The sequence below is a fragment of the Anastrepha ludens genome, chromosome 3 (assembly GCF_028408465.1).
Source record: "Anastrepha ludens isolate Willacy chromosome 3, idAnaLude1.1, whole genome shotgun sequence".
Classification (NCBI taxonomy): Eukaryota; Metazoa; Arthropoda; class Insecta; order Diptera; family Tephritidae; genus Anastrepha; species Anastrepha ludens.
Window position 1 is genome coordinate 58,950,366 of NC_071499.1, and position 24,865 is coordinate 58,975,230.

General features: G+C 34.6%; 1 protein-coding gene across 3 annotated transcripts in view; it reads left to right on the forward strand.

Moving 5' to 3' along the window:
- Positions 1-19,500, forward strand: part of LOC128858050 (mitochondrial cardiolipin hydrolase) — a 43,931-nt gene extending 24,431 nt beyond the window's left edge. For all 3 annotated transcript variants that reach the window (XM_054093979.1, XM_054093980.1, XM_054093981.1), the window contains exon 5: positions 19,088-19,500. The gene's annotated coding sequence lies outside the window, so the exon portion shown is untranslated. The remainder of the gene's footprint in view (positions 1-19,087) is intronic.
- Positions 19,501-24,865: the final 5,365 nt, after the last annotated feature.

Sequence of the window (24,865 nt, forward strand, 5' to 3'; positions counted from 1 at the left end):
AACCTCGTTTGGTATCAAACGGCTCGGAGAGGTCCTTTCCAATTCTGACGGCGCTGTTGGTGTTGAGCAACGTCATCTTACATAGCCGTATTAGTTTTGCGGGGATACCAAATTCAGACATCGCGGCATACAGGTAACTCCTTTCCGTACTGTCGAATGCAGCTTTGAAGTCGACGAAAAGATGGTGTGTGTCGATTCTCCTTTCATGGGTATTTTCCAAGATTTGGCGTATTGAGAATATTTGGTCGATGGTGGACTTTCCAGGTCTGAAGCCACACTGATAAGGTCCAATCAGTTGGTTGACGGTGGGCTTCAGCCTTTCACACAAAACGCTCGCTAGAACCTTATAGGCGATATTTAGAAGACTAATCCCACGGTAATTGGCACAAATTGCAGGATCGCCCTTCTTATGGATTGGGCAGAGCACACTTAAATTCCAATCGGCAGGCATGCTTTCATCCGACCATATTTTGCATAGGAGCTGATGCATGCACCTTACCAGCTCCTCGCCGCCATGTTTGAATAGCTCAGCCGGCAGTCCGTCGGCGCCCGCGGCTTTGTTGTTCTTTAGCCGCGTTATCGCTATTCTCACCTCGTCATGATCGGGTAGCGGAACGACAATTCCGTCGTCAATGATTGGGGTATCGGGATCTTCACTTTCTCGGTGACATGCGCAGCTGTCAATGTTTAATAGGTTCGAGAAGTGTTCCCTCCATAATTTAAGATTGCTCTGTACGTCGGTCACCAGTTCGCCGTCTTTGTTCTTACAGGAAAACGCCCCGGTCTTAAAACCTTCTGTAAGCCGCCGAACTTTCTGGTAGAATTTTCGGGCGTTGTTCCTGTTGGCCAGCATCTCAAGCTCTTCGCACTCACGTATTTCGGCCTCTCGTTTCTTCTTTCGGATAATACGTCTCTCTTCCTTTTTCAGCTCTCTGTAGCGATCCCACATGGCTCGCGTTGCGCCCGATCGCAGCGTGGCTCTATAGGCGGCATCCTTTCTCTCTGCGGCAGCATGACATTCCTCGTCGTACCAATTGTTTTTTCGGGCTCGCCGGAATCCGATTTCTTCTTCGGCGGCGGTACGTAGAGAACGAGAAATGTTGCTCCATTGTTCGTGGATGCCGGTTTGTTGGGCAGTACTCTCTGAGAGCAGGAGTGAGAGTCGAGTGGCGAATCTTCTGGCTGTCTGTTTTGATTGCAGCTTTTCGAGGTCGAACATTCTTTGCGTAGGTAGATGCACGTTTTTTGCTGCACAGAGGCGCGTGCGCAGTTTGGCTGCAACAAGGTAGTGATCCGAGTCGATGTTGGGTCCTCGGATCGTACGTACATCTAATACACTAGAAGCGTGTCTTCCATCTATCACAACATGATCGATCTGGTTTCGCGTTTTTCGATCAGGGGACAGCCAGGTAGCTTGGTGTATCTTTTTATGCTGGAATCTGGTGCTGCAGACTACCATGTTTCGGGCCCCGGCGAAGTCGATCAGCCTCTGTCCGTTACCGGATGTTTCGTTGTGTAGGCTGAATTTTCCGACTGTGGGACCAAAAATTCCCTCCTTGCCCACCCTGGCGTTGAAGTCGCCAAGCACGATTTTTATGTCGTGGCGGGGGCAGCGCTCATAGGAACGTTCCAGGCGCTCATAGAAAGAATCTTTGGTCGCATCGTCCTTCTCTTCCGTCGGGGCGTGGGCGCAAATTAGCGATATGTTAAAAAAACGGGCTTTGATGCGGATTGTTGCGAGACGCTCGTCCACCGGAGTGAACGACAGTACTTGGCGACGAAGTCTCTCTCCCACAACAAATCCGACACCGAATTTGCGCTCCTTTACATGGCAGCTGTAGTAGACGTCGCAAGGTCCTATGGTTTTCTTTCCTTGCCCCGTCCATCGCATCTCTTGGATGGCAGTGATGTCAGCCTTTACTCTCACGAGGACATCAACCAGCCGGGCAGAGGCACCCTCCCCATTAAGGGACCGGACATTCCAGGTGCATGCCCTCAAATCATAGTCCTTAGTTCGTTTGCAGGGGTCGTCATCAGTATAGGGAGGTCTCATCCGAGGCTTTTTTAAAGTTTTCATTGGGGGCGATTTTTAAGTGGCGGGTCCCAAACCCAACGCACAACCAGCTATCCTGGAATGTTTCGCCTTCTCACTTTAGCTCACTCCCGAACGGGTGTTCGGAAGCTACCCAGAGGATACGTGGGCTAATCCCGGCCGTTGTGAGCTGCTTGAACCATATGTAGAAGAATCGTCCTGGCCACTCCCAAGTGAATGGCGATCAGTAACTTTCCCCACTTGCGTGGACTTCTACACATGGAACCATCCTCCTGATTTATATTAACTTTATTAAATTCACTTCATTTTACTTCACTTTAAACATAACTGCAAGTTCTAAAGGCCATATTAACTAGCCTTCAAATCAATCCGCTCGAGTATTTAGCAAGTTTTTGAGAAGACGAAAATGTGACAATTGGGCGATGGCATCTTGAAGAGTTGTGGGGATAAATTATTGTTGTTGTAATGCCTATACATTTTTCCCCATAAAAGTTTTGGCAGTGCTGCTGTGGTGATAGTTCTAGGGTTAGTCTGGTAATGTAGAAATGATTGTCGTTAGAACGGCCCAAAATATCTTGCATTTCATCACATGGAGAACGTTGACAGAATTTCGTGAAATTTGGTTTCTAAATTATCACAATTAATTCAGAAATTTATTCCATGCCATAGTGCGCAATGGCAAAAAAAGCGCATTGTTTCTACTGCCTGACAATTTAAAAATTTTTTCAAAATTTCATTAACACTAATAACTTTTTACCACAACTTTTTGAATTTTTTCGGACATGCTATTCTATAGCAGTTTTAGTATACAAAAGTACAAAACTATTTTTTTTTTTCAATACGGAGTACAGGTACCAGTTTTTTTATATCCATGAAAAATACTAGCACCGTTAACAAAAAGAAAATGGTAAAAATCAACTAACAGTGCCATCATACTATCTTCCATAAATCAAATCAATAAATCGTTAGCGATCGGAGTAATTTAAACGTCTCATAAATTCTTTTTATATTTCAATTATATTATATTTATATTTGATTGCAGTGACAAATTAGTTAGATGATAATTTTTAATTAATTTCTAAAATATTTATAATAGAATTTGCTTAAAAACATTATAGACAACTTATCGTTGGCTTGCTGTCAAAACAAAATGAATTATTTTGTAGGTAAAGTTCGAGTTTTGGCAGCAAGCTGAAAATGTGCTAACTCTCTATGCGAATATTGCGTATTAAGAAAGGTCTTCTCGAGCTGTATAATGAAAAATGAGTCGATTCTCTAGCGTTTGATTGGTTTTATCTGAAAACTAGTCGCTTAATACAACCTTAGCGTGCACTTATTCGTATGTGCAGACGACATTGACCGTATCAACGGCGAAGTTAATTGTTTTTTTTCTGAAATGGTTAGATAATAGAAGTAAATAGATACACTCCGCGCCAAAACGATAGCACATCAACATTTTTACCAGTTTTGTTTGTTTTTCATTTTATTTTTGACTGCTCATTATGTTTTTTTATAAAAGTGTAACTCATTTTCTAATAAAACTCATATAAATCTAATCTGCGAATTTTATAAATTAAAATGTTGTTTAATTCCACGAACTTTTTTATACAAATTCCACGCTTTTTAATCAGAATTTCTAGAAAGTTTTTTGGTATGCAGTTCTGTAGCTAATTTAATTTTAGCATAAAATTGCACAAGGCGTATTGCAAAAAGGATGCACCTATTTAGCAGCATTTATATATTTTTTATAATGCGACTCTAAGTTTGAGATTTGCCGGTCAATCCTTGGGCAATCTTAAAGTTCAGAAGGCGAAATTTTCATTCGACGAGTGGTTAGACTTCTGTCTTAACGTTGTGAAACTCACCCTGTTGAGTTCTAGAACCCATTCAAAGACAGTTCAAGTAGCTGCTGTAAACGCCTTTGGAAAATTGAGATTCGTAATTTTTTTCCGCCGATCCGAGTGTATGGAAAATAACACCAATTTTTAAAGCGCCTCTTGAAGTTTTTGGTTTAAAATACTACGTAAAACTTATGAACATTTGCAAAAAGAAACTATGAAATTTCCATCGATTTCGTCACGTTCGTTAGCATAAAGAAAAGCAGATGACTGGCTCGCTTTGTTGAATTCGGCTAAAGTCCTTTAGGCGGGTATAACGCTAATCTAAAGAAAAAGAACAGTAGTAATACAAACAGCCGCCGTGGCCGAATGGGTTGGTGCGTGACTACCATTCGGAATTCAGAGAGAGAACGTCGGTTCGAATCTCGATGAAAGATCAAAAAATTAAAAAAAGTTTTTTCTAATAGCGGTCGCCCCTCGGCAGGCAATGGCAAACCACCGAGTGTATTTCTGCCTTTTTCATGGCATATGCATGGCATTCATAAAAAATATCTTCTGTTCGGAGTCGGCTTGAAATTGTAGGTCCCTCCATTTGTGAAACAACATCAAGACGCACACCGCAAATAGGAGGAGGAGCTCGGCCAAACACCCAAAAAGGAAGTACGCACCAATTATATATATATATATATATAATTAAAACAGGCATGATTAGTAATTTTGGATGTTCGTGACCGAGATCGGGTTAAAAAGGGAGGTTTCCTGTAAATCAGTCACTAGTCGCCTTTTCAACACTCAGCACCTCTTAAAAAGCGTATCTAGTGGGGATCGGCTGCCGTTTTTGTTTATTTTAGGGGCTCCGACAGTGGGTCCTAGTAAATGGGACAAAAAAGTGTAATAAATAAATACTTGTTGAAACACCGAAACAAATTTCTGCTACAACTGGAGCTTTCTTTTATATGATCAGTTGCATTGACCTTTTTACTAAAATAATTTTTTTCATTACACACTAACTGAATTAACCCTTAAACACACTTTCCGTCTTGACTTATTTCTGGCGTTTAAGTTGTTTTTGAGCTTTGATGTATTCAGAAATTCAAAGTAGAATTTTATGACAAATATTTTTGTAGACATTTTAACCCGTTTATATCACTTTGTTGTGTGTATTTTGGCAATTTCCCGCAAAAGTGAAAAAAAGCCTCTTCTACTAAGGATTTAGAAGGTTAAAAAGTTCAACACAAAATATTCGCCGTTATTTTTGATTGTATATGCAAATATTTTTGTCATTTTAACCCGTTATATCAAAAAAGAGATCAAAAATACTCATATAATAAGGAGTTAGAAGGTTAAAATATTCCATAAAAATGTTCCCGTTGTTTTTTTCATAGAACTGCTAAAATGTAAGGATCACTAAGGAGTTAGTGGGTCAAAATGTTCCATAGAGATATTCCCCTTTTCTTACATAAAACGGCTGCTTATTTTGGGAAAAGTTTGACTTTGTCGTACAGTGTTGTTAGATACTATTATTATTAATTATCGGTTCATAAACTCTAAACATCAACGGTGAAGTATCTACATTGGTGACACTAAAATAAATGATAGTGTAGATATGTATGGAGAAGGCGTTAGCAGTGAATAATCGTTAAACAGTTTTCAAACCAAACTTAAGAATTATTATGGTAATACAATTGAAATTCTGAATGATTGCGATAGTCGAGCAGTTATCATTATTTACATTGTGACCATTGAAAGCAGGAAGACTTTGAGACGACTTAGAAAACAAGCATTTCCGTCTCTCTAATAGGTAGCTAACTAACAAGCGAGTGACTTTAAAATATTACATACGCACCATAAACAATTTCACTGTGAAATTTCCTTTTGCACGATGTTCGTTTTACAAATTGCTGTCATTTCTAATCAACTATGAAAAATGCTACCCCATTTAAATCCTCTCTTACCACCATATTACCTAGGTAAATTTGTGTAGGCTTGTTTGTCTTGCCACCTATGGCGCGCGTGCGCACATTTTCATTGCGCCAAACAAAAATTTCACGGCTTAAAATGGAAAGAAATTTCACATCTTTACCTTCTTTGCCTTTCACAACGTATTAATGCTTTGTGCGTACATTTGTTTTGTTCATCTTTCAACCGCTGAGCATATCCTTCTGTCCCAGCATATCCCATTTATTTTTTGTAGCGTTTGTTATCACTATTTGCCATAAAGTCGGCCAGCTAGTTAATCTGATTTGCTTGTATTTGTTTCTTGGACGAAGTGAGCGATTGCATGTCCTGTTACCACAACCCAGCAGGGAAAATTTTCAACTAATAGGAAAATAAATTCTAATTGAGGACTAGTAAGATTTCGGCTAGTTGCGAACTACTTCGTAGGCATGTATGAAGACAAATCTTGAACACGACGAGTGTGTGAGGACTACAGGCTTCTAACGCAATAAATTTCTGGTTTGTGTTGGGCCTAGAAGATTATCAGTCTTCTTCCAATTTAGTAACCGAATAAATAATAATTAGAATAATTTTTAAATCTATTGAGTACAAAATAAGACGCGTTTCCTTCTAAGTAAGAATTTAATCAGCAGCTACGCTTAAACTGTAACTGATTGCGTTTTTGGGAGATGAAGTTAGCGATGGTCAAATGTTGCAGGATTTGGTGCAATGCTTTTCTTCTGTTAAAGTCGTGAAAGTGCCAAATGGTCAACTGTTTCACATTGGCGTTACTGTTACTGGTAATAATCAAACTTAATACAGAAAATATATAAATTTATTTGACATATTTTTGATGGTTTTAGTACACCTGCAGAGGCATTCAGCGGGGATACAGTGTGCTTTAAAGAACGGAGAATGTGTATGGTAGCTTACATATAGTGAAATTTGGCCAGAACAGTTTTTTCAATACACACAATCGAATTAACTCTTACACACGTTTTGACTTGTTTTTGGTGTTTAAGTTGAATTTTGAGCTTTGGCATATTAAGTGTTATATTAGAATTTTATGAAAAATATATTTGTGTATTTTTGCAAAAGAGACAAAAAAGACTCATCTTCTAAGGAAAGAGAGGGTTAAAATGCTACACAAAATATTTTGAACTTTGGCAAATTAAGAGTTTTATAGTAGAATTTGATGGCAACTATTTTTGTGGTACATTTTGACCCGTTATATCCCTCTGCGCTGTATATTTTTTTGGCCCTTTCTCGCAAAATGGACAACAAAGATCCATCTACTAACGAGAGAGAAGATTAAAATGTTATGCAACAATTTTTCGCGTTGTTTCTTAGTGCAAATACAGGTATTTTTCTGGCACATTTACACCCGTTATAACTCTTTTTTATGAGTATTTTCGGCCCGTTCTCACAAAATAGACAAAAAAACTCATATAATAATTTGTTTTCTATTATCTTTTCATACAACGCTAAAATGTAAGGGTCCCATTATTTCCTATGCCGATTTACCATAGCAAAGCAAAAGGGTGTACAACTTAATCAGCCCTAAAAAAAATTCACACATAAACTTTCAAATCGCCGATTCCTTAAAAAAAGGCGCTTACATCATTTTTGGGTGTTTGGCTGAGCTCCTCCTGTTATTTGTGGCGCGCATCTTGATGTTATTCCACAAGTGGAGGGACCTAAAGTTTTAAGCCAACTCCGAACGGCAGAAGTTCTTTTATGATGTCGCTTCTTGGCAGGCAAACCTCCGAGTGTATTTCTGTCATGAAAAAGCGCCTCATAAAAATTAAAAAATCGCCGTAACACGCATGTTTTTTTTTGTGCTGTTTAGCAAAATCCACTGTCGAAAGCCTGTTATTTTTTACAGTGTAATTTGCCTAACTTAGCACTGGTTTGTAATTAGTATCAGTAGAGGGAATATAGAGCGTACTACACCTTATTATCGCTCGAATGTAGTCAAGAACTAACGCCAATTGACACATGGAAATAAGCAGGTACGCCATCTTGTCTTGGCAGGATATCATTCCATATTGTTAGCAGTCAATATAAAAATAAAACAAAAAACAAAAAAAGATTTTAAAACATTGTAAATCCATATGAAAGTGACTATCCAGTGGTGCAACACCAACACACCCACAGAGCTAACTTTCCAAAAATCATTTACACACATCTTTTGCAATTTGCCGACCGCTGTTCTTTGCTTAAGAATTTCTCCGCATCTTCGGTGCCAGCAGCAGCAAACATAATCCATAAGACTGTACTAATTATTTGGCTATTTATTTTGCAGTTGGCTGTACGTTGTGAAATTGCACCTTTTTGCTGCAAGCTGTGTTGCGTCTATAGCATGAAAGCAGTAATATCGGCATATAAATTCTATTTTGAACACATTTGTTAAGGAACTAGAGCAGGCTGTGGTATTTGTTGTGTTGTGCCCATGTATTCTATTCCTAAATGCAGGCAAAAAATGCCTCAGATAAAGGTATTTTTCCTACAATTGGAGGTAGATTTATTTTGAACATTTCTACAAACATATACATATGTAGGGATAATAGTGTTTTCTTATTTCGGTTTACTTTCTTGTTCAGCTGCAGTTGCGATATTTCATGCTTCGATGTGAAAAGATTGTCCGTCTACTTTCTTCCGCCACCTTTTGTAGCGTGCCAGTTGCATTGCATAAATTTTGCTGATTGATCTACTGGCGGCCATTTTAAATGGCACACGAGTCTTAATCACTAAGCCAGCTCGTGAGCGGCAACAGCATTCGACAAAGACAAATAGAGTTTGTTTGTGTGGTTTTTCACCTTTATTTGCAGTTTGTTATAATACCCAAAATGCGCAGACTCGATTAAAATATTACCGATCATTGCATTTTTATTTAAAAAAAAAATATTTATATTTACATTTCTTACACACGGAAATTACTTTTTGCTAGTGGGATTGTGTATTTTCTCCAAATAACGAATACTCGTATTTTTTTATGGAAGATGACACCCAAAACCATCAACGAAAAATTTTTTAAAAATCAATGCACGTTATTGTACGGAAATTCCATGAGATATAAAACTGCATACCAGAAATTTTTCTAAAAATTCTGATTACAAAAATTAAAAATTTGCTGATTTTTTTTTTTTTAATTTGCACAGGGTTTGAAATTTGATTTTTAATGGTTTTTATGGGGTAAGATGAACTGAGAAAAATCAAAAAAAAAAATTTAATAAAATATCAGAAATATTAATGCCACACAAATATGAATTGTTTGTAATTTTGTGGTAAACAATTTACATAAATTTTTTTTAAAGTTTACCTACATACATCACATTACCTAAATACATAGCTGCTCCCTACGTAATGCCATTCATTATTACATACTTACAAACGTACGTAAATTGTTAATTCTTCTCGTTCGAATTTCACGCAATCCACCCATTTATTTATTTCCTCCTACATAAAAGTCCCCACGATTGTCAGAAGATAAATGTCTAAAACGATATTTTTTGTATTATTTATCAAAAGAAACAAAAAACGATTTGCTTGTAGTATTCAGACCAACAACAAAATAGTATGGAGAAATCAATTTACAATATGGAATTAATAGAAGCGGGACATACATATGTATGCACATCCATGCCTACACACACATACTCGTGCATGGTTGTGAGTAAAAGAGTTCGTAGAATGTCTGGTAAGCAGGTGAAATTTAGGTAAACAACAAGTATACTTATGCACATAGATATATTAAGTTCAATCCTAACTATCTGCGTTATTTAACGCCCAAGATCAAAAACCCAATCTTCTGCGCCTTTGTAATGATTTTACAGTTGTGGGCATAAAATATAGACATCATTATTTTTTTTACAAGCGAATGATTTACCAATTTTTTTTCTTTATTGAATTGTTATGAGAAATGGCTTATTAGAATGAAGGTTTGAAATAAAGGGTATTTAAAAAGTATCAGTGGATGTCAGTAGTGAATAATTTCTAGACGATGCCTTTTGTTTTGCCATCTTTATAATTATTGCAACTTATTATGAAAACAGTTGATCTTTAAGAACAATATTTTTTTCTTTTATATGGAGTCAAGAACATTTGTGGGATACCTGCAGCGATCGGGGTTAAATTTCCCAATCTGAAGTACCTGTAATTGAGATGGCAATTTTTTTCCAATTTATACAGTAAACCGGGGTGCCATACTTTATCGAATGCCTGTGAAACATAGACGAAGCCGCAGTACAAAATTGATTTTTTTGGAAAGCTTTGCGTATGCTATTATAGACTCGGTGAACTTGTTTCCATTAGAACATGCTTTGGAACATAACTGATCCGAAGAAGAGCTGCGTGATGTATTTTAAGCCTGCGTACGGGAGTTCTCTTTGTCAGTTTGAAGGTCGTATTCTGGAGCCTTGTTTGCTTTGATGACCATAAAGATTTTTTTGATATCTGATATTGTTGTAGGCGCAGTTGGAAGATAAATTTGGTGAGGTGCGTCAAGATGCTCAGAGATGTCGATTTCGTCTGTTGGCGATGTGGATAGATGTGGTGTAAATACTGATGGAAAATGTTTTGCGAGCGCCGTAGCTTTGTGCTTGCCTGTTTTCAGCCAGCCGCTCAAATTACCTCTTAGTGGAAAAACTGTTGTTATCGAATAGGCGAAGTTTTTCATTGCCTTCCATAGGGAATAATTAGTATTTTTGTTTATAGGCAGTCCAGACGGGTATTTTGAAAATTTGCTATTATTCTTTTCCCGAAGTATGTTTTTGAGATTACGTGCTGTAATACTGAATTTTTGTTTGTCTCTAGGCTGTCGAGTTTCTTTAAATAGTTTGCGGAAAATATTTCAAAGTTTTGGGTCAACAATGAAAAATTTGGTGAAAACTGGTTCTGTCGAGGATAAGAAAAGGACTGGCAGACCAAAAACTGGACGTTCTGTTGAGAATATTGCTGCTGTAGCGCAGAGTATTGCTGAACAACCTTCAGCTTTGATATTTCGACGTTCTCAACAATTAAGCATTTACTAATAATCGCCTGTTTGACCGATTTTATCTGCAGAAACGTGCACAAATGTGGACATTTAAATTATGCAATAATTGCTAAGCGCCGTATTTTGAATAAAAAGAGTGAAACCTGGAAGAATCTAAATTTTTAAATTTTTTTATTTTAAAACAACATCTAGGCGCATCCTTTGAAAGATACTTTATATGTTCTGTACATTTTTAGTCGGAGATAGAGTTTAATAATTTTTTATAAATTTGTTCTTAAATTAATTAGTTCTTAAATTAATCATCCAAGTTTGTTTTTGAACCACTTTTTTACTAAATGAAAAAAAACAAATTTTGAGTGATGGGAATATTTATTTTCATTTTCAGGCGCTCCATTGGTTGTCTGTTTGTTCTATTGTATACTGCAGCTGCCTAGCTCAGAAGTGTCAAAAATGATTGTCGTACGACACCGTTTGCGAAAACTACAAATCTTTCGATAGGGTGATTAATTTTGCGCCAACTTCAGAAGCTCATATGCAAACTTATAAAAATAATTGGTATTAAATAGGACTATGAATAAGTTCGTGCGGTTTTTTTTCGAAATTTGAAACTTTATTGACGTAAAATGGTTACAAATTTAATATTCAAAATATTGTCCATCGCTTACTACTACTTTTTCCCATCTTTCTGGCAATTCACGGATTCCCTTTGTGAAAAATTCGGTCGGTTTTGCCGCAATCCACGAATCGATCCATTTTTTGACTTCATCGTAATTACGGAAGTGCTGGTCAGCCAGGCCATGTTGCATCGATCGGAAGAGATAGAAATCGGATGGCGTAAGGTCTGGACTATACGGCGGGTGGGGTAGGACATCCCATTTGAGCGTTTCTAAGTATGTTTTGACCACTTGTGCAACATGTGGCCGAGCATTGTCATGTTGCAAAATAACTTTGTCGTGTCTATCGGCGTATTGCGGCCGTTTTTCTCGCAGTGCTCGGCTCAAACGCATCAATTGTCGTCGGTAGACATCCCCCGTAATCGTTTCATTCGGTTTCAGTAGCTCATAATACACAACACCCAGCTGGTCCCACCAGATACACAGCATAACCTTCAGGCCATGAATATTCTGCGCCGACGTCGATGTTGAAGCATGGCCAGGGTATCCATACGTTGCCCGACGTTTTGGATTGTCGTAATGGACCCACTTTTCATCGCCAGTCACAATTCGATGCAAAAAGCCCTTTCTTTTGTGCCGTTGAAGCAGTTGTTCGCATGCCATAAAACGGCGTTCAACGTCTCTTGGCTTCAATTCATACGGCACCCAATGGCCTACCTTTCGGATCATTCCCATGGCTTTTAAACGTTTGGAAATGGTTGATTGATCAACTCCCAAAGTTTTTGCAACCTCTTCTTGCGTTTGAGCCGGATCTTGATCGAGCAATTCCTCCAATTCGGTATCCATGAACTTTGGCGGCGCACCCTCGCGTTCTTCGTCTTCCAAGCCAAAATCACCACTTTTAAAGCGTGCAAACCACTTCTGGCACGTTCGCTCAGATAGAGCATGCTCACCATAAACTTCCACCAAGATACGATGACTTTCGGCTGCTTTTTTCTTCATATTAAAATAATGAAGAAGAATTCCCCGCAAAAACACATTATTTGGCACGAAATTCGACATTTTCAAGTGTGGTAAAAATATTGTTGTTTACGCTTCAAATAAAAAACTTATACTGACGTTTGTGCCTTACGACAGTAGCTCTCCAATGAATGTTTGGAAATGTGGATCGATGGAATAATAATCAAGTTACGCCATCTGTTGTAAAACCGTCATAGTCCTATTAAATAAATTTTGGCCTCAATCGCGCCAATTAAGAAGAAGAAGAATACCCTCACAAGGTGGCATATTATTGTAAATAGTTCTAAGTGCCGTTAAAGCTTAAAAAATACATGGATGAAGCAGACTTAAAAGCTGGAATATCTTTAAGAAACTGAACTATCTAAATATTGCTTCTAGTTTCCACATCTCATTAGCCTTGGCCTGGTTGTGGTCAGCTATACAGTTTTTATTAGTCTCAAGTGATGCTCAGGAGCGTAATTTTCGCTTGCTTCATCTGTAGTCCGCTTGTCAATCCCCAGCGTATATACGTACATATGTATGCATGTAATATTTGCATACATATAAAAGAATATTAACGGCCCAGCAGAATAATTACTTAAAAATTTTCTCATGCAGTATAAGGTGAAGTAAAATTAATTTAAAATCAATTAAAATTGACTATTCTAATTTTTCTCATTCGTGTTCTACGTTCTTGCGCTTTTGTATTTATTTTTATCTCACTTTTCTAGAAATAAAATGCCGGCCAAAAACTGTTGCCGCGGCCCAAACATTTACCCAATCACCCCGCTCTCTGTCTCTCTCTCCTATCGCTTTCTATTACAGGCACATAGCTGTGTGGCAAAATTAGAAAATTGGCACGAGTCATTTAGCAACAAACCTTTATTCATTTCAAGTGAAAGTAAACGTAAATGTAAGTTGGTTTGAACATTCCTTATTTCGTATTCGAAAAAGTTAGTGAACTCGAGAAAATATTTAAAAAAATTGAAATTAAAATGCTTTCATAGTTCTCAACAAGCAACAAACCATATGCTTTCCTTCCATTGTTGTTGCTTAGAGATAGTATTGTAGAAATAATACAATTTACAATTTTTTCCTTGCTACATTCTATGGACTGTGGATGTGTTGACGAGTTCATTGACTTCTTCGCGATGTGGCGAAAGCGAACGACCAATCAGCCCCCACCTTAGAAGAACATTCAAAGAACATTTACCCTTGCACCGACAAGAAAAGTGAAAAAAGTGTCATACGTCGATTTCAATCAGCGTACGCAGACATATCTACACACCCATACGTACATATTAACATACTATATGTAGACGCACAGCAACACCCCACGTCTGAATCAGCTGCTTTGCTTAGGTCTCTTGTACATTTTGCTAGCCGGGCGACAGTTTTGGGTTGATGATAAGTAATTAGAAAAATGGAGATAACCTGACAAGTAGTGGAGAAAACTCGCGTATGTACATATATATTTATACACGTAGTATACATGCCTATGCACTTATGTAGAGGGAGAGCTTCGAATTAAGTGCTTCGACCACATAGTAAAGTTTAGGGAGCTGCTTTTGACGCCAACGCTAAGTTTGATTATGAAGATTCCATACATAAATAATCATGCATAAATAAAATTTTATGAAAATTCCTAGAAAACGATTAATTGGAATTTTCGACGCAGACATCCGTTGGTTGAAATATTATGCAAGTAATGTAATATTAAAAGCGGCCGCCGTAGCCGAATGGATTTGTGCGTGACTATCATGGAGTAGTGCCCGGGTTGATTTTTGAAATTTTTTTTTTGCTGACGCTGGTATGCTTTTTCTTCCATTTAAAAAATTCGAGCAACTACTTTGTATAGAAGAAGAGGCGTGGCACCTCAGAGAAAAAAATTTCAAAAATCAACGATGTTTTATAGTCATTTAAAACTTGCACTAAAAATTCAATGGGTTATGAAACTGCATACCCAGAAAAATTCTAAAAATTTTAGTTAAAAAGTTGATAAAATTTAAAAATTAAAAAAAAATCCTGCAATTATTTTGTGTAGGAATTTTTTTTTTTTTTCAAAATCAACAATATTTTGCAGTAATTTAAATTTTGCACTTTTTTGCATTAAAATTCAATGAATAATAAAACTGCATACCCCGAAAAATTCCAAAAATGTTGTACAAAGCTTAAAACTTTGCGTTGGGCGGTTTTTGTTTTGATGAGGTGCTAAAAAAATGCCATTCAAATTGATTTTACTGCTTTCCAAATTTTTTTTCGTCATAACATTTTTTCTACTCCGATTCATTTACGATATGTACAGAGCGTTAAATAAAATTATTGAAAATAAAACATTAATTTAAAAAGGCCTGCAATTTGATTTTTGATGTTTCTAAACCAAGTTTCGAAAATTCGAATGATGACAGCACTATAGGACAAATCTTTAGGGAGGCAGATGTTTCAGTCGAAATTACAAAATTTGATTTAACTTTGATTAAAAGAATGCTCTATATACAAGGTGGCGCCAAATTAATCACCTCATCGAAAAATTTATAGGTTTTTTAAATGGCGTCGTACCTCAGTCAAATTTGAGACTTGGTAACTAGACAGCTGCAGTATACAAATAAACAATTTATTATTCATTCTCCTGCAAAAACTATTGTATATAAACCCAAGTTTCCAACTTTGTACAAATTAGAAAAAAATCAAAATTTTTTTTACCAAAATCGCACACACTTTTATCAGATTTTTTAGAAAAATTTTGTGTAAGCAATTTTATAGCCCATTAAATTTTGAAGTTATAATAAAGAGCTTATAAAAAGGGCTTTCTTTGTGCTGACGCTGTTGTGTGTCTTCTTCCATATAAAAGGATTTTGGAGCATTCGATCGACTGGACCTAATAAGCGGCTCCATCTTCTCGACTTTTATTCTAATTGCCTTAAAACTTTGGGAAATATTCTATTTAATAAATTAATATATTATTATTTTAAACGATTGATTTTGCAAGGCAATTGAAAACACCCGTTATGATAACGAATTTATTTAAATTATTTTATTTTACATAGAGCGCACGGGTATTATAATATTAAATGTTTTTAATAATAAGAACAAAGAGACAACTAGAAAAAAAAATCAGCTACCTTCAACAAAGCTCTGAAGAAATTCTGATTTTCAAACAATATCAGCTCGTTTTACGATGAAACATCAGTTCAGGAGGTTGACCCACATTTACGTAATTGGCTCTGAGTGAAAGAAAACTGTCTCTGCAAAGTGAAAACTGAAGTTGCACTTTAAGGTTACCAGAGTAAGTACTGATGAATATTAAAGAAAACCGCAAAAAGAAACAGTAAAATAAAATTAATTATAAGAAAGAGGAATTTTAAAATAAAATAAAAACGAAAAATAGTAAATACGCTTTCTTAAGGAAATTCATCTTTGACCCGAGTGACGAAAGCAACCCGCCGTTGCTTCTCTAGCTTACTTAGGTTGGTTTAGTTTATCGTCGATGATCTTTTGTGCGTTTGACGCTTACAGTACAGCTAATTAAGCCAAGATTTATGCTCTTAAAGTGACTTAGAGTGGCGCGCTTAAATTTAATTTTTTTTTTAGAAAATTGGTTTCTCTTTAACACTGCAGATAAAAGAGAGCACACAGGCGCGACTTTCGACTGGCAAAAAACGCAAAACGAGTATAATTCATCACCTATTTCATTATTTTTATTATTATTTTTTTTGTGGTGAAAGTTTCCAAATATTATGGCGTCGTTACCGTTAAGTGCATTTCCGCGTAATAAACACAACTGCCTGTGCAATGTATTTGCGAATGCTACTTGACTTGCGCTGGAAGTAAGACCAGAAAAATAATTGAAATTAGCGGTTATTTAAATGCAAAACCATCCGATTGCTGAAATACCTCCACATACGTTACTCTCACATACAGGTCACGTCAAAAAGACTAAGAATAATGATAACCCGAATCCCTTTTGGTATTTCAGCTGCGATACGATTCGTGACTTTGACAGGAAATCTCAATGCAGGATAGCAAGTTAAATTTACATATTTTTGTTTATAGCTTCTTGCATATAGTACAGCTAAATTTGCATGACTTTTTGTTGTTGTTGTTGTAGAGAACACATTAGCTATTCAAATCGCGTCATCTGTGACGCCGTCGCTAAGGCTGGAAGTCATTAATAATTGCATTTTATCTATTCGCATTGATCAAGCTACCAAGAAGAAACATACTGGAGTGGTGGACTATGGGCTTGGAATCTGTTGATATGTATTTATTTGCTCATATATGCACATGCACATATGTTTGTGGGCATACACAGTAAGGGTGAAAATAATACAAGCGCGCTGTGTTGGCTATTATTTTATTTTTATATTATGTTTTTTATAAATTTTTTTTTTAATATTTTCAATTTGACCTTTTCATTTTTTTTAATAGTATTTGATTTTTAAAACTTAAAATTTTTTTTTTATATAATATATATTTTTTTTTTATATTTCATTTTTATATATTTTTTAATATATTTTTTATGCTTTTATATCTTTTACTTTTTTTTTAATTTTTTGCTTTCGAATTTTCAATTTAAATTTTGTTGGCATTTGTTTTTATATAATTTTATAAAAATATAGTTCAGAAAACCATTTACTCAAAGTTTCATACTTCAAACTTTTTAGTCAAAGTTTTTAGAAAAATTCAATTAGTCAAAGTTTTTAGAAAAATTCTTGGAATACAGTTTTTGAGACTAATTATGTTTGTTGTAGTGTTTAAAGTGGTTCAAAATTCGCTTTGATTTTTTAATTTTTTAGTCTTAAATTAAAAAAAAAATGTTTGTTGTAGTTCTTCCAATATTCTTTAATAAATATGTAGTTCAAAAAACTATTAACTCAAAGTCTTAAACTTTGTTCAATATTTTAAAAAGTGCCACAAAATCTCTAACGTTTTAGTCAGAATATTTCTGAGAATACAGTTTTGTCACTTTAGTTTTGACTGTGCTGCGCATTTTCTTCTACATAAAAATATTTCGAGCGTTCGTTTTATCATAATTTCCATTATTTCCCATTGAAGCATAGGGCTTCAATAAGACATTTCCACCTGGTTCTGTTTTTCGCTAGAAATTTTAGTGCGGTCCCTCGACATCTTTTTGTAGCGATCTTCTCCATGTAAACTTTCTTGCGGCTTTCTTGGGGGTAGCAATCAAAAGCTTGTCGACAGACTTTCTTTTCATCGCAGTGTGTGGCCTATCGACCTTCGAAATTTTATATGGTTGGCCATTGGCTGCAAGTTGCACTTTCTATATAACTCATCATTTTGATGACGTTTGGCCACCACATCTTGAAAATACGCCGCAGACATCTATTTACAAAACTTTGAATTTTTCCAGTTACATAGATAGTCGGTTAAAAGTCAGGTCTCGAAACCATTTCGTTTTATACCAAAATTAAATGAGCTATAAAACGGCATGCCGATAATTTGTTAAAAAATCTTGACTAAAAGAATTTAAATTTAAATGCAAATTTAGTAAAAATTTTTATGATTTATACAAAGCTTGAATTAAATTTTTATAGGTACACTATAGGTACTCCTCCACTAGTTCTTGCTTGGGTATTTACCCAACAATCTTCCAGACATGAATACATGCCATCGAGGTATGTGTAAGGGAATGTCTCTGTACGAAAATGTGAGCAACCCACATTTACATACTTTCAGATAGCGAACTGCCCTTGAAAAGCCCTCTATCAACTGCAATCACCTCAAAAATGGTAAATGACTCCACACGTTAGGGAACTTCAACACAGTATTATTAGGTTGAATTCCTGGACATGAGGGTTATGAATGAAATGAAATGGCTGATCATCTAGCTAAAAAGCCACATTAACGAATTTCCCAGAAAGTGGAAGGAGAAGGAATTCGTTGTACACTGGACAGAGGAATTTCTGATAAGCTACTGTTTACTTTACATGCCACTGTAGCCGGAGATATCACTTAAACAAAATTGATCTCTCTGAGACCATCATCTGTTGATTCTGTACAATGGATACTGAAAATTCAGAACACTTTGTAAATGTCCTGCGTTAGCCAGAAAAAACCGGCGCCACATTGGTAGTATTGCCAATAGATCTCGTTTGGTCGCGTTGTGCAGTAGCCTAATAAAAATTACATATAATATTATTATTTTCACTGCCACTGTAGGTACTCCTTCACTAGTTGTTGTATGTAATTTTAACACCCGCTATGAAAGTGAGGAGCTTCAACAAAATTTATCAACATAAGGGTTGGCCATTTGGATTTCTTCTTTCACGGCATTTGTGTTGCAGTCTCATATATACATATGTATGTACATATATAAATATTATAGGGTTCTGAAATTGCCGCTTGCTGTCGTGTAAATGTGACCTTTTAAAAATTGTAATTACTTTTTAAGTCAGGGTTGTAATGAACTTCTCATCGTTCCTAATTGAAGCTTCAAACAAAAATTTAATAAATTTCAACTAAGATGGATTAAATGTGAGATGTCGGATCGAGTGAAATATGTGCATCCGTATTTATCAATATGCGCCAATTGATATCACTTAAATTTACTGGTTGTCCTTTTACACTAATAAATTTATTGTTGAACTCGTAAAAAAATGAAAACTAATATATAAATTATTTTCTGCAGCTAAAATTGATATACTCGCGGAGGTAAAAAAATTCGCAGAATGAAGAGTTTGCAGAGAAGAGGGGAAAACTTTCCCTTGTAAATACCTCTTTTCGCCAAGATAGTGACACAAAAACTTCGTGCGATAAAAGCTTATCGAGGGTTCGACTGGTTTGCCCGGATGGCCCGGACTTCAATGCCATAGAACACTTAAGGCCTGAGCTAAACTGATTTTTCGCAGCAACTGAGAAATTTTCCCGCGCCCTCAAATAATTATGGCAACAAATAGAAGCAACATGGTTTCAAATTACAGCAGGTATTTGCCAAAAATTGATCAACAGTATACGACCCAAAATATACATATGCACTTCTGAAAGTGAAAAGTGACTACCTAAAGTATTGACATTTAGACTAAAAACAAAAAACAATTATGAAATTTGTAGATATATATATTCCAATTAAATTTATAAAAATGAATTTATTTTTGACTCCTAAAAATTTGATTTTTTACCTTTGAGAACTAAATCGGTCTAATTATAACTTGATTATATTTTTTGATATCACCATCCTACGATCAATACTTTGAACAACTGTTAATACCCCTCCAATCATATATGTAATTTTATTCCATAGTTTTATGTACGATAATGAAAAAAATAAGTGTAATATAGGTGTTGTGTTTGTGTATTATTACATGGCACAGGTTGGTTAAAAATTATTGAAAGCAAAAATAAAAGAATGTGAAATTTGAAGTGAAATGAGTTTTTGTATTCAATATAATGTCCCTAAACTGGCGACTGTCGTTGCAAATTTTTGCGCGCATATGGTAGAGTATGGACTCGAGGCCTACTGTGGGTATAAATCACTAAATGTTAGAAAGGAAAAAGTTTTGTTTTCGAACAACAGTCGCTCCTCGGGTGTATTTGTCCAAGAAAATTTTTTTCAAAAAAACCCATCAGCTATTCGGCGGCGGTATAAAACTGTAGAGGCCCCTTCATTTCTACAACAACATCAAGCCGCACACTACAAATTGGAAGAAGAGCTCGGCCATACATCAAACAAATTATATTTATAATCTCTAGAGACCGGCTGAGCATCGTTTTTTGAAGCCGAATTTGTTGTAAAACTAATAAAAAAGGTATTTGGATGACGCGATAACTGCTTACGCGATTTTGTCAGAGTTTAACAAAGCGCGCCAGTCGTTTGTGCTAACCGGCGTCAGTTGGACAAAACAGGTTCTCCTGGTCCAGTTGATCTTTCCTTCTCCACCTGATCTTTCCAACGCAAGGTCTTCTCGCTATTGCTCTGCTACCACCAGCTGGTACCGCTTCGAATACTTTCAGAGCCGGAGCGTTTGTATCCATTCGTATGACATGACCCAGTCAACAAGGCCGCTAGATCTTTATTCGCTGCGCTTTATCTATGTTGCCCTAAAACTTATATAGCTCACTGTTCCACCGCATAAGATACTCGCTGTCACCAAGGAGAAATGTCCAAAAATCTTCCACAGAACCTCTCTTAAACTCATTCACTCCAAGGAAACAAATTTGGAAAAACTAATTTTAAGAAGTGTTCGGCTAAATTCGGCTATTTTTTAGTCGAAGCCGAACCGAAGCCAAACTGAAATTTTGAGTTCGAGGCCAAAGCCAAAGTTGGGTAATTTTCTAATGATCTCCCTCAAATTTAATACTCTTGTAAAACGGATGAGCCTAATGCTAATACCTTCTCTGTAATGATTTTCTCGAAGATCTGTAAAATACTGCTCGCAGCTCTTTGTTGAATTGTTATCTAATGCGACAATAACTTCACGAAATCTTTTTCCTTATGTAGGTATTATAATGGTGTACTAATTCATTTGAGATGCCTATACTATTAGTAATTTCACGCTTAGTCAAACTTGGATCTTCCCGAACGATTCCCTTTTACGTCTGCCTATTAGCTGATTCTGTCGGTGACGCTTTCAGTATTTTTTAACCAACCTGTATATACTCGTACACTAATAATAAGTGCTATACGGAATACAATAAAAGATTTTACTATGAAAAATATATTTGCCGTAGAACGTCGAGATCCAGTCGCGTATTATCGTAATTATAAAACCACAAGCATTGAAACATTATCGTTGGCTGCATATATGTAGGATTTATTGACAGCTGTCTGTTAATAAATTACTTTAGAGATAAATTATAATGAAACTCAATATTGATTCTCATAAAATTTTCAAAGAACTACTAAGTAAATAAATGAGATAATGATAAATGTAATTATAATCAGACTTGGAGCTCCAACTATGATAATACATACATTCCCATGTAAGTTCATAAAAATATCTTGTCATGGCATTCCAACTGTATAACAGTTCTTCTATTTAAAATTAAATCCACTTCATAATACTCGTAGTGATACTTATCCACTCAGAAATCAAAGTAGCTTCTACAAAAAAATGTCTAAATAAAGGAAATTGAGGAACTTCTAAATTAAAAATAAAAAAATAAAAATTTACAGTACGAACAACATAAGAACCAAATTGTCCAATTGAAATAGAAAATTAAATTCAAATAGTAAATGAAATTAAAATATTAAATATAATTGATGTAGTAATTTTAGTAGCATGGATAAGTATTTTTACTTAATGATTTAGTAGAAGAGAAATAGACTCTATCGAAAAACTGAACTTAATTTGAAATGATACACATTAATTTATTGTATAAAACATACCGTTTGTTCTGAGTATAAGTTAAACTCCTTTTTGTTTTTTTCTTTTAGCCTTAGCTCAGTGTTAATATAGAAGAGATACTATTTGATTTAAAGAAAACATTTTTCTTTGGAAATAATTTTATATGATTGACTATAATCAAGTGGCAGACAACGATGTATAAAACCAATATACAAAAGTCTAAGTCAGTTAGGGTATTCACACAGCGAGCGGTGCCATGTTAATGATCCAAGTAAAGTATATTGAACATTGTGGTAAATTCTTATCAAAATTGGTTGAGTGTAATAAGAAGTAAAGTGAGAATATTTTTTGAACACATATAGAACTTTGCCATTTATTGCATGTTGAAAACTTTGGTATCGAGTTTTTTAAAGTGAAATATCTTTGGTTCTTGTTAACATCTTCATAATTTTTATGTTTTTTAGGAAAAAATTTACTAACAAAAATTTTGACAAAAAATTTTCAAAAACAAAAAAAATTTTTTTTGGCAAATTTAAAAAGTTAAATAAAGAAATTTTCATAAAAACAAAACATAAAAAAATAAGAAAATCTGTATTTTTTTCAACAAATTTTAAAATGTAAAAATTTAGTTTTTCATAAAAACAAAAAATATAATAATAATAAAAATCTGAGAACGGTGTTTTTTTTTTAAATTAGAAAGCAAAAATATATTTTTTTTTTTATAAAAACTGTTTGCTTTGTAATTTAAAAAAACACCGTCTTCAATTTTTTCTTCTTATAATATTATTATTAAAAGCTGACGTTATGCTCAGTAATCCCAGCAAGTTTCAAAATGGAACACATAATTTTTCGAGCCATATTCAAATATATTAGTTACAACGAACCAGTGAAAAATCAGTAAAAAATACTGTAACTAATAAATAAAAGAACTAATTGACTTAAAATTGATAACATTCCATGCCTTGTATGCAAATTAAAGCGTTTTTCAGTAAGAGCGCTTCAACTCTTTTTTCGAATAAAACACAAACGGTTTGACTTTTTTAACTAATTTTTTTTTTATTATCGAGTTTGAACATATACATTTAAGTATGAAATTCGATTTCTTTTGCATGACCACCGCGTGCACGTTTTACGAAGTCCAATCGTTGAACCCAATTTTGGACCACTCTTTTGCATAAATCGGCCGAAATTCCAGCAATTTCGCGTTAAATATTGGCTCTGAGCTCACAAATCGTCGCCGGCTTGTTACTGTAGACCAATGACTTCACATAACCCCAAAGAAAATAGTCTAGAGGCGTCAAATCACACGAGCGCGGCGGCCATTCGACCGGTCCATTTCTGGAAATAATGCGCTCATCGAACTTACTCTTCAACAAATCAATTGTAGCGTGTGCTGTGTGGCTTGTGGCCCCGTCCTGTTGAAACCACATGTCGTCTAAGTCCATACCATTCAATTGCGGCCAAAAATAATCGTTTATCATGTCGCGGTATCGATTTCCATTCACAGTAACGTGGCGATCGTTCTCGTCAACGAAGAAATATGGGCCAATTACGCCGCCGGCATGTAAACCGCACCAAACAGTGATTTTTTCGGGATGCAACGGTGCCTCATGAATCACGTGTGGATTGCTTTCTGCCCAGTAACGCATATTTTGCTTGTTGACAAAGCCATTGAGCCAAAAGTAAGCTTCATCACTGAAGATGATTTTTTGGAACAGAACGATATTTTCATAAAAACAACAGAACGATTATTTTCATAAAAAATTTGCACGATTTGCAATCGTTGCTCAAGTGTGTAGCGTTTCATGATGAAATGTGTACTAATGAAGTTTACAAATGACAAGCGAAAAATAAAAAAATATTGCGTCGTTCGCCCTCCCTATCGAAAAAAAGTTGAAGCGCACCTATTGAAAAACGCTATATAAAAAAAAAAAAATTTGAAAAGTATGAAAAGGAAATGAAAGAAAAAAATGTAATATTAAATAATTAGAAGAAATGAAAAAATATAAAAAAATAAAACAAAAAAATGAAAGGAAATAATAATTCAAACAAAAAAGAGAATATATAGATAATAAAAAATAACAAAATAAAAACATTATGTAAAACAAAAAAATTAAGTAAAAGAAAACAAATGAAAAAAACTAAAGAAAAACAAAAATAAAATGAAAAAACTAAAAAAAAAAAAAAAATAATAAAAAACTAAAGAAAACAAAAATAAAAAACTAAAGAAAAAAAAAATTTAAATCAAAAAATAAAAAACTAAAGAAAATAAAAATGAAAAATAAATCAAAATTAAATAAAAAAATATTAAAAAAATTCAAAATATAAAGCAAGACTTTAAATTAATAATATCAACTCATTTAAATTTCAAAATTTAAACAAATTTGTTTACCAGTTACTGAAGCATGGCATTTTTTACATATTTGGGAATAACCGTTATTGGTACCCGTTCTGTAAGTGCCGGATATTATAAAATATATTACAAATTAAAAAAAAATCTATAAAATAAAAGAAGGGTTTTTATTATTATTTTTTAATAATTAATAATGAAAAATATTGAAAAAATAAAAAAAGGAATTGAAAGAAAAAATGTAATGTCAAATTATTAAAAAAAAAAAGGTAATGGAAAAAACAAGAAATAATGAGAAAAACATAAAAGAAGAAAATGTATAGAAAATAAAAAATAAAAATATTAAGTAACAAAAATAAAAAATTAACAAAATAAAAATTTAGTAAAAAAATAAAAAATTTAGTAAAAAAATAAAAAATTTAGTAAAAAAATAAAAAATTTAAAAATAGAAAAATGAGTTAAAAAACAAAGAAACTGAAAAAAAACGAAGAAAATGAAAAAAACGAAAAAAAATAAAAAAATTAAAAAATAATAAAAAAATTAAAAAAATGTAAAAAAATGCTTTAATTTTTTCTATCACAAAATTGTAAAAAATTCTTTAATTTTTTCCATTTTTGAGAATTACCGTTATTGGCACCCATACTTTTAAGTTTTTTAAGTGTGCGATATAGGTATGTAACGAACAAGACACGAATTCAATTAGTGAAACAATTAGTACAGTAAAAAAAAACATTACACTTCACCTAAGTTTCTGTTATATTTTCTTTACTAA